The sequence below is a fragment of the Mesoplodon mirus genome (assembly GCF_964341445.2).
Source record: "Mesoplodon mirus genome assembly, chromosome: 2".
In the NCBI taxonomy this organism is placed as follows: domain Eukaryota; kingdom Metazoa; phylum Chordata; class Mammalia; order Artiodactyla; family Ziphiidae; genus Mesoplodon; species Mesoplodon mirus.
This window is the reverse complement of record NC_138977.1, coordinates 12,120,802-12,131,387: the sequence shown is the minus strand read 5'-3', so window position 1 is coordinate 12,131,387 and position 10,586 is coordinate 12,120,802.

Below are 10,586 nucleotides of genomic sequence, written 5' to 3'. Positions count from 1 at the left end.
AATTTGTCCCAACTGCTCATGCAGGCAGTTATTTAGTCCCATATAGTTTCTTTGTATTTTGTTGCTTGAGGAGAGGTGTGTCCAGGTGCTAGCACTGCAGCACTGCAGCAAAGGGTCCCAGGTCCCAGCCTGTCTCAATACAGTTTGAGGATTGATGATCATTGCCATAAAGCATGTAGCTCAATGCCTGGCATGTAGTAGGCAATCTGTGTTTACAATAAACAGATATCCAGATTTCTTTTTTTTTTGTGCTACGCGGGCCTCTCACTGTTGTGGCCTCTCCTGTTGCGGAGCACAGGCTCCGGACGCGCAGGCTCAGTGGCCATGGCTCACGGGCCCAGCCGCTCCGTGGCACGTGGGATCTTCCCGGACCGGGCCACGAACCCCTGTCCCCTGCATCAGCAGGCGGACTCTCAACCACTGCGCCACCAGGGAAGCCCCCAGATTTCTTATTCAAATTCCTTTAAAAACAAATATCTCCTAGTTTTTCTATCTCATCAACTTGGATTTTCACAAAATTTGTGTGTGTGTGTGTGGTTACTGCTAAATCACATTATGGTCACTAACCCTCCATGGTGTGTGATTTTGTTGAAAGCCTCAGTGAGTCAGGTGGAGTACAAAGAGCACTGGCTTGGAGTCAGAAATCCTGGTCTAAATTCTAGCTATGTGACTGGCAACAGACTGCTTCACTTTTCTAAGCTTTATTTCCTCACCTTACAGTGTTGTTCTGAAAGTTAAATGAAGTAAAGTATAACAAAGTGTCTGTCACAGAGCCAGCATATAACAGATGCTCAACAAATAAGAATTGATTCTCCCCATCTAAGGTATATATTCTGGAGCAGTAAGAAATATGATATGGATTTCTCCTTATCCATATGTAGCTCATGGATCGGCACATCCTTGGTGTCTACCTAATTATTAAATATTCCCAGATTTCATGAGTAAAATATATATCCAACTATATTTCACTGTGTGATAAAAGACCTGAGTACGTGAATTTGATTGTTTTGTCACTGAAATGTCTGAAATGCCCTTCTGTACTTAGGAGGATGCTATTTTCTTTGTTAATGATGTCCAAACAAATACAATGTTAAAAATAAATTGCAGGGGGCTTCCCTGGTGGCGCAGTGGTTGAGAGTCCACCTGCCGATGCAGGGGACACGGGTTCGTGCCCCAGTCCGGGACGATCCCACATTCTGTGGAGCCGCTGGGCCTGTGAGCCATGGCCGCTGAGCCTGTGCGTCCGGAGCCTGTGCTCTGAAATGGGAGAGGCCACAGCAGTGAGAGGCCCGCGTACTGCAAATAAATAAATAAAAATAAATAAATAAATAAATAAATTGCAGGGAAGCACAGTGGGAAATGAAATTTACCAGGTGGAAGATCAAGAGGAATTAAGTGCCAAAGCTCTAGCCCATATGTCTGTAAAATTGATTTGACTTAATAAGTTTAATGCAAATAGAGCTGTATTCTTTGGGATGTGTGAATACACACATACACACTCACACACACACACACATTTTTTAACAGTATGAGCCCATCTTGCTCCTGTCCTTTTGGAATTCTCATGAATAAAAAAATATAAATAGGTTGTTTTCATTTTTAAAAATCAGCTTTTTATCTGAAATTTAAAACTGAGCATAAATGAATATATGAACACATAGACTTTAAAGAACATGATAAATTGGGGCATGCCCAAAGACAGCTCATGGTTGCCATATTCTTCTTGGTAAAAGAAGTAGAGTATCTCTTATCTCATCTTCTTGATTAAACCTGTTTATTTTTTACCGTTCCTGTAAATCATTTTGTTGCAACCACTGCTAGATTTAAAGCATGGAGCTGCTAGTAATCACGCCAATTTTTCACTCCAAAGCTTTGCTGGCTGATTTGGTGTAAAATGTTTTAGTCTGTTCTCCTAGCTAACCCTGTATATATTTCAGGATTCAACTTCGGTATCCTCCAGCAAGCTTTCCTTTATTTTTTCTTCCTCTTCAGGACAAACCAAATGTCCTTCCCTTGTACTCTTAAATCACTCCATATAATTAAAAAATTGTAGCTTTCTTGTCTGTCTTATCCACTACATTGTGAAACCTTGTTTATTCTTCAATCCAATCCCCTGCCACAATGCCCAGCACATAAGAAATTCTCAATAGATACTTGTTCAACTGAAGTGAATCAATTAATGGACCAGTTTGTGTAAATAAGGTTAATCCAAAGTGATTGATTGCCAAGTGGCCACTAGTCTGAGAAGAATGCTTCTTCATGTACAGTTTCCTGGAGGAAGCATTGGTATTAAGAAAGTAAATTCTGACTTGCGTTGCAGTGGTAGTTTTCCATCTTCTCACTCTGATATCTGGGAGAATGATACGTTTACTTAACTCATGAAAATTGTAACATGCAATTCCCAGAGGGTTGAGTTCAGGGATGAGAGCTCTTTAGGCACATGATGAGTTCCACTCAGTGTTTCTGGTTTTCTGCTTTGCAAAATAAAAATAATGATTATGCCTTCCTTCCTCACAGAAGGGACCAGGATACTTGCCCTGCCCAATCAGACAAATAAAAGATGATTTCTAAATTGATTATAGCTCATCCTCTCTCAGAGGGTCTTTTACTCTCCTGATGGTCCCAATTATCAATATGGTAAATCTATAAAACAAAGGTGGAAATAACAGATGATTTTAGAACTGTGATTTGGTAATAATGTATAAAATGTGGTTAAGAGGAAAGAAGAATGCTAGCACAGGTAAAAATAAAGCTCCTAGTTAGTAGAAGTTCAATATACAATAGGATTTCATTCATTTAGGGTAGCAGACATCTTAAGGACATTTGTAGTTATCTTGTAGAGCTAAAATAAGAGGATATGTTTTTATTCTTTTTTAAGACACTGAAAAATCAGAAAACAATTTTACTTGCTCAAATTAACATAGATTACATCTTTTAAAAACAGCATGCAAAAAGGAATTCACAATTCAACTAATAATATCTTACTCATAAATGATACCCAAGATCCAAGGGATCCAGATCTTTAAAAATACTATATTCTTTCAAGAAAACAAATCATTCCTTTCTGTGTGTTTTGGATTAAAAAAGGAGGAAACTAAACAAGAGAGACAGAACATTTTCTGACATAAGAACACTAGTAAGCCAATAGGAGAATTAACCTACTTCATAGTTTTACTACTTTTATATCTGAGAGTCACTCTCTAAAATGTTTATTTTAAAATTACACTCAGAACAAAGAGCAGTTAAAGCAAGAATGGATTCCATTTTTGATGGACCATTATCTTTTCAGATACAACAACACACACATCATTTTAGGCAGATGGCTCTCTGTCCAAGACCAAACAAACAAGCAGACCAAAAAACCCCCCAAAACTAGGAAAAATATTCTATCAACCCCTATATTGAAAATAACTTTACATAGAGATGCAGTACTATAAACAGTACTCAGCAGAAAAAGATGTAGCAATGTTAAAAACAATATGACAGTCCCCAATGGAGTCACTTATGCTAAGCCCCACATTGCTAAACCGGGATTCAACTTAATCACAGTTTTGGCTCCCCCAGAAATGAAATCTTACACCAATTAATCAGGAATCGACTGATCAGTCCTAGTGAGGTCATTTGCCTGATAGACTCCCGTGAACTCCAAAAGGAAAGTAACCTTGCAACAAGCAACAGGCTTTTTGCCTAGAGTAACTTCCTTGTTTCTGCTCTTGTCTGCCTATGAGTCTTTCATTTTGTACAGCTCCTTTCTATCTGCCAGGTTGGATGCTGCCTGATTCATAAATCACTGAACAAAGCTAATAAGATCTTTAAAATTTACTCAATTGAATTTTGTCTTTTAATAGTTTTTTTGTCGCCTTTATCTCGTTTAAGAAGAAATATATTTTATTTGATGCCTTAGTACTGACGCAGCCTTCTCTGATCAAAGGTCAACTCAACTCATTAAGCAGTTATTGAATGCCTATAATGTATTAAAATTGATATTGAAGTCCGTGTTGAGCTTTCTAGGTAGTTAAAATTGTATTATGTAAGTGAATAACCTCTCTTTGCTAATCTCACTGACTCCATATTTAATGGCACAGCAGCAGGTGCTTTTTAGCTTTCTTGATGATTTAATCTATTGTCTTCCAATCTTTTTTCTAGTGCACCATCTGTGAGCAAAATCAATTGCACATTCCAAGCAGTTTTCTTTTTTTCTCTTCTTTAGAATTCATTTTACGTCTTAATATATTAAAAAAGGTTTTTTGGTAGTCTCTTATTGGTTTCTGGTTCCAAGGTATTAAGAGTCAGATAATGTGTTCACTTGCTTACATTTATCTATGTGCTTTTCCCCCTTGCCCAGAACATTTTTAGCATTTGGTCTAAGCTGATCTAAAGATTTTAAACTATTATATATGTAACATGGGTGAAATTTGAATTAATTTATACAGAAGAGCTTTTTACGGACCTCTCAGTTGTAAATGTTAGATGCTTATATTCTTTAAATGGAAAAAATATTCACGCTAAAAAAGATATTAGTGTAGAAACAATGTAAAGACAGAAAAACCGAATGTGTGTTTTTCTTAAACACATAGAGTTAAAATCTAATTTCTACTGTCATCCCTCAGGTATAGAACAAAACATTTAATATCCTTTCAGTTTTCTCCCTCAGAAGAATATTCTAGGAAGTAATAATTTCAAGAAATGCCTCAAAATATTTTCTTTTATTATTTTTATGAGAACAGTAAATTGTTCTCATAAGCCATATTTTTACATTAAGAATTTGAAAAAGCATATTTAAACTATTTGTTTTCTCTCAGGCATTTGTATCTGATCTCTTGCATCAGCCTCTCCCTAAAATACTTTGAAAATATATTTACTAAAAAGATTTACTGAAGAGAGAGATAATTCAAGTAAAATTCTCACACATAATCTTCTTAGATGTTCTGTTTTAAAAAACATGAGTGATAAAGGTTGTGCTAGAAAACAAAATCACTTAATCTATTATCCATTATCACATTACACAGTTTTAAACTAATAATTCCAATATTTTTAAGGGAGATTTTTGGGAATTAATATAGTATCTCCTTTTCCTGTCCACGTTCTGAACAAATTAGGAGGTAGACAATGAGTAAGGTGTCAGAGATAAAGAGAGAAGCATTGATTATTTTTTCTAAATTTTGAGGTAATTTTAGACTTACAGAAGAGTTGTTAAGACAGTACAGAATTCCCATACAACCTCCACTTAACTCCTCCTACTGTTAATATCTTACACAACCATTGGTACAATATTATTAACTAAGCTTGGACTTTATTTATATTTCCCAGTTTCTGTTCCAGGATCCAATCCAGGATCCCACACTGCATTTAGTCATCACGTCTAGTCACCTCCTCTGTCACAGTCCTCAGTGTTTGTAACTCATGACTTTGACAGTTTGAAAAGTACTGGCTAGGTATTTTGTGATTATCTGTTAATTTGGGTCTGCCTGATAGATTTTCATTATTAGACTGAGTTTATGGATTTTGGGAGTACCAGAGAGGCAATGTGCTCATACAACAGATTGTACATGATATTGATATATTTTATTACTAGTGACCGTGAGAGTAACTGTTAATGGTGACTTTCTACTACTCCCTTCTACATCCATCAGTTGAAATTCTCTAGAAGGCTAAGTTGCCTCTTCTCCCTCATTTATTTATTGATGCAATCATTTATTTTTATCCCATGCTTATTTTATTCTGTGGCTTATAATCCAATATTATCATTATTTATTTTGTGTTTTTAATTGTTCCAACTGTGGCCATTGGGGGTTTGTTCAGGTTGGCCTTTGTGTTCTTTTGATATCTTCCCATTGTGTTTTGTTTTGACTTTTGTTCTTTTTTAAAAAAAATTTATTTTGTCTTTACTTTCTGACACCTCAAGATGATCTAGATTCAGCTGTACTTTCTCTGCCCCTACCTTGGAATAAACCATCTATTCAAGTAATCTTGGTTCCTTTTATTGCAAAATGGAAGTTTGAAACCAATATCTAGGTGCTAGGTGTGCTCATTGCTACTGGTGTGTGACTTCTTGTAGGTCCTCTTAGTGTATAGAGCTAAGAAATGTATGTATGCATACCTTTCCAGGTATATACACAAATCTGTATTTCTGTATCCACCTATCTCTGTGTGTGTATATGTGTTTATATGCATATGTCTATATGTTGATAAAGATATATACATAAAACATGAATTTATATTGATCTTTCTGATTCCAATCTATCACCACAGGGGGATTTATTTTATCCTTCCACTTTCCTTATTTGTAACTATCTTCTCAGGGAGAAACCTGGCTCTCACCATCTACAAAATAATTATTTATTTGTTCAACCACAGTTTTGTGGATACTTCAGGGATGGCTTTATTGCCACCAGAGGGTTCTTAAATGAGTCAGAACGGAATACTAAATAACTCCAAGCTGTCTATATTTCACTCTCAATTTTATTTTCCAAGTTAGATCTATCCATATTGCCCAAAATGGCATGAGATTCTGTAATAAGAATAAAAAACAATGTAAAAGTGAGCCAATATAAAATGGCGACAAATAAAGATGCCAACATTTATTTCCATGATTAAATTCCAGGGGAGATTTAAAATCTGCAAACTAAATCCTCTTGTAAAGTTACAATACTAAGACGTCAAAATCTAGAGGAATTTTAAGGTGAAAATTCAAATTATCTTGTCCCTGTGAGTTACAAATACAGGGCAATTCAGGACTTCACCAATTCATTATATTCTCAGTTTCAGCCTGAGGGGTTTTTGCATCTGGGAAGAATTGCAGTTTCTTCAGCAGCTGCAGTCTAAACTGTTCTGGCACCGGCATATTTCTTTCATAGCTCCAGAAGTTGTATGAGTTTAATGCCAGATCTCTTAGAGCCTCAATTTTAAAGCATCCAAAGAACTAATAGCAGATACATATACAGTTCTCAGTGGCCTGCCCTTGATTGAAAAGCAAGCTAACTCCCTGGCCCTAAGTCAGAATTCAGTACTCAGTGTTGCCAAAGACCATACAGAAACTCAAATGGCACTTAAAGAAGAAAAGATAGATGGTGAAAATCTAGATTTTAGTCCAACCAGCCTGCCCATCTGGAGTTCATGATCTACAAAGTTAAACTCAATTAGAGGTATTCTTCCTTTAGAGAGTAGTTAACCAGATCTTCATACAAAATGACTACATCTGGGCAAAAATTTACTGCTGTATCCTTTCTCCTCTCTCAGAGAATAATGTTTGAGACATTGCTCTAGTTTCGCAATTGTATTTACTTTTTTTTTTACAACTTTATTGGAGTATAATTGCTTCACAATGGTGTATTAGTTTCTGCTTTATAACAAAGTGAATCAGTTATACATAGACTTTAAGTTTTAGAGCAGTTTTAGATTCATGGCAACATTGAGGGGTGGTTACAGAGATTTCCCAGATACCTCCTGGCCCCCACACATGCACAGCCTTTCCCACTATAGACATCCTTCGCCATAGTGGTCCATTTAAAGGTACACTGACACATCATTAGCACTCCAAGACCATGATTCATGTTAACGTTCACCCTTGGTGTTGTACATTTTGAGCATTGTGACATATGTACAGTGGCATGTATCCATCATTACTCTATCACTCAGAATAGTTTCAGTGTCCCCAAATCCTCTGTGCTCTCAACTTCCTCCCTAATTCCTGGCAGCCACTTATCTTTTAACTATATCCATAGTTTTGCGTTTTCCAGAATATCATAGAGCTGAAAGCATACAGCATGTACCCTTTTCAGATTGGCTTCTTTCACTTAGTAATACGCATTATTCCAAGTTTTTATTTGGCTTGATGGCTCATTTCTCTTTAGTGTTACAAATTTTAAAAATAATTATAATGTTTTCTCCATTTTGTATAGATTATGGATTTTGACCAATGCATAGAGTACTCATATATTACCACAATCAACATGTAGTATAGTTCAATCACCTCCAAAAATTTCCTCATGCTGTCTTTTGCAGTCAAGCCCTCTTCTCACACTCAATTCTTGGCAACCACTGACCTGTTCCCTCTTCCTGTACTTTGCCAAAATGCCTTGAACCGTAAAGGATGTGATCTTTTGGGTCTGACTCTTTTTTACTTAGCACGATGAATTTGAGATTCATCAATATTGCTGTGCAGGGAAATAGTGCAGTATTTTTGTGTTGTTGAGTAGTGTTACAATGTATGGATGTGCCATAGTTTCTTTATTGGTTCAGTGGTTGAAGGACATTTGAATTGTATCCAGGTTTTTCAATTATAAAGTTTCTATAAACTTTGTATACAGGTTTCTATGTGAACATACATTTTATTTATCTTGGGTAAATGCCTAAGAATGAGGTAGTTGGATTATGTAGTAAACTTACGTTAACCTTATAGGAAACTGTCAAACTGTTTTCCAAAGAGGTCATACCATTTTGTATTCCCACCAGCAGCAATATGAGAGTATTCCAGTTGTTCCACATACTCAAGTATCTCATGGTGGTCTTAATTTGCATTTCTCTAGTGATTAATAATGTTGAGCATCTTTTTGTGTGATTATATGCCATCATGTATCTCCTTGGTAAGTCGCTTATTCAAATCTTTTGCTCATGATTTTTTAAATTGAGTAGTTTGTTTTCTTATTGTTGCATATTAAGAGTTACTTATATTTTTAAGTAGCAATCCTTTGTTAGATATATGATGTACACATATTTTCCCTCAGTCTGTGTCTAGGCTTTTCCTTCTCTTAACAATGTTAAGTGCAGAGCAAAAGTTTCTAATCAATAAAATTCAATTTATCAATATTTTTAATTTAATGATTTGTTTTTGTGGTGTAATATATGAGAACTCTTTGCTTAACCCAAAGTCAAAAATATTGGGCTTCCTTGGTGGCGCAATGGTTGGGAGTCTGCCTGCCGATGCTAGGGGATGCGGGTTCGTGCCCCGGTCTGGGAGGATCCCACATGCCGCAGAGCAGCTGGGCCCGTGAGCCATGGCTGCTGGGCCTGCGCGTCCGGAGCCTGTGCTCCGTAGCGGGAGAGGCCACAACAGTGAGAGGCCTGCGTACCGCAAAAAAGAAAAAAAAAATTTTCCCCTATATTTTATCTAGAAGTTTAATAATATTATGTGTTACATTTACATTTTGAGTGAATTGTTGTATAAAGTTTAAAGTATTCATGAAAGTTTACTTTTTGTCTGAACATCCAATTGTTCCAACACCATTTGTTGAAAAAAATCTTGTATTAATTAACTTGACTTTGTACCTTTGTAAATGGTAATTTTATTGCATTTAAATTGAGTGTTGACATACAATTAATTTTTGTACATTGACCCTCTGTTCTACAACCTTGTTAAACTCATTTTTTACTTCTAGTTTTTATATAGATTCCACTGGATTTTTTTCTTTTTTCTTTTTTTTTTTTTTTGCGGTACGCGGGCCTCTCACTGTTGTGGCCTCTTCCGTTGCGGACCACAGGCTCCGGACGCGCAGGCTCAGCGGCCATGGCTCACGGGCCCAGCCGCTCCGCGGCAAGTGGGATCTTCCCGGACCGGGGCACGAATCCGTGTCCCCTGCATCGGCAGGCAGACTCTCAACCACTGCGCCACCAGGGAAGCCCTGGATTTTCTACATAGTTGATCGCGCTGCTTGCAAGTAAAGATGGTTTAACACTTTCTTTCATAATTGGGTGACTTTATTTTTCTTGCCTTATTGATCTGCTAGAAACTTAAGTAAAATATTCAGAAGTGGTGAGAGCAGACATCTTTGCCTTGTTCCTGATCTCAGAGGAAAAGAATTCAACCTTTTACCATTAAGTGAAATGTTCACTGTAGATTTTGTGTAGATGCTCTTTATCAGTAGAGGAGTTTCCCTTGTACTCCTGGTTTTCCAATAGCTTTATTTTTTAGGGATGAATTATGGATTCTGTCAAATGATATATGAGATGATCATATAGTTTTTCTTTTCTAAGTTTGTTAACGTGATGAATTATACAGGTTCATTTTCGAATGTTAAACCAGGTTATTCCTGTGATAAATCCCAGTTGTTGAATTTGGTTTGCTAAAATTCTGTTTAGAACTTTTCTATCACTTTACGAGTGATATTGGTCAGCAGTTGTTTTTCTTTGTAATGTTGTTGTCTGGTTTTGATATCAGAATAATATTGGCCTCATGAAATGAGTTGGGAAATACTCCCTCCTATTCAATTTTCTAAAAGAAAATGTCATATCTAAAGGTATGTAAATATCAGAAAAGAAGAAAGATAGAGGCTAACCTATGCATATCCACACACACCAATCAAAAAATCACTGCGTGAATAACAATTTGTGCAATGTGTAATGAAAGACCACAAATATTTTCCTAGAGGATGTTGCTCACTGAAAAACGTGAAACAAAAGTGAAAGGAGGTTTAGCCCTCTATTTTATTTCTCTTTAAAGGCAAATCAGCTCAAGCCCATACTTCTCTTTAGGAGTAAGTCAGGGACCTCTGAAATAAAAACATATTCCAAAGGCAATGGGTTCACTTCGCTTTCAGGTGGGTGTCCTCCTTGTTCATTAAGCTAACAAGGGAAAGGCATAGAGAGAG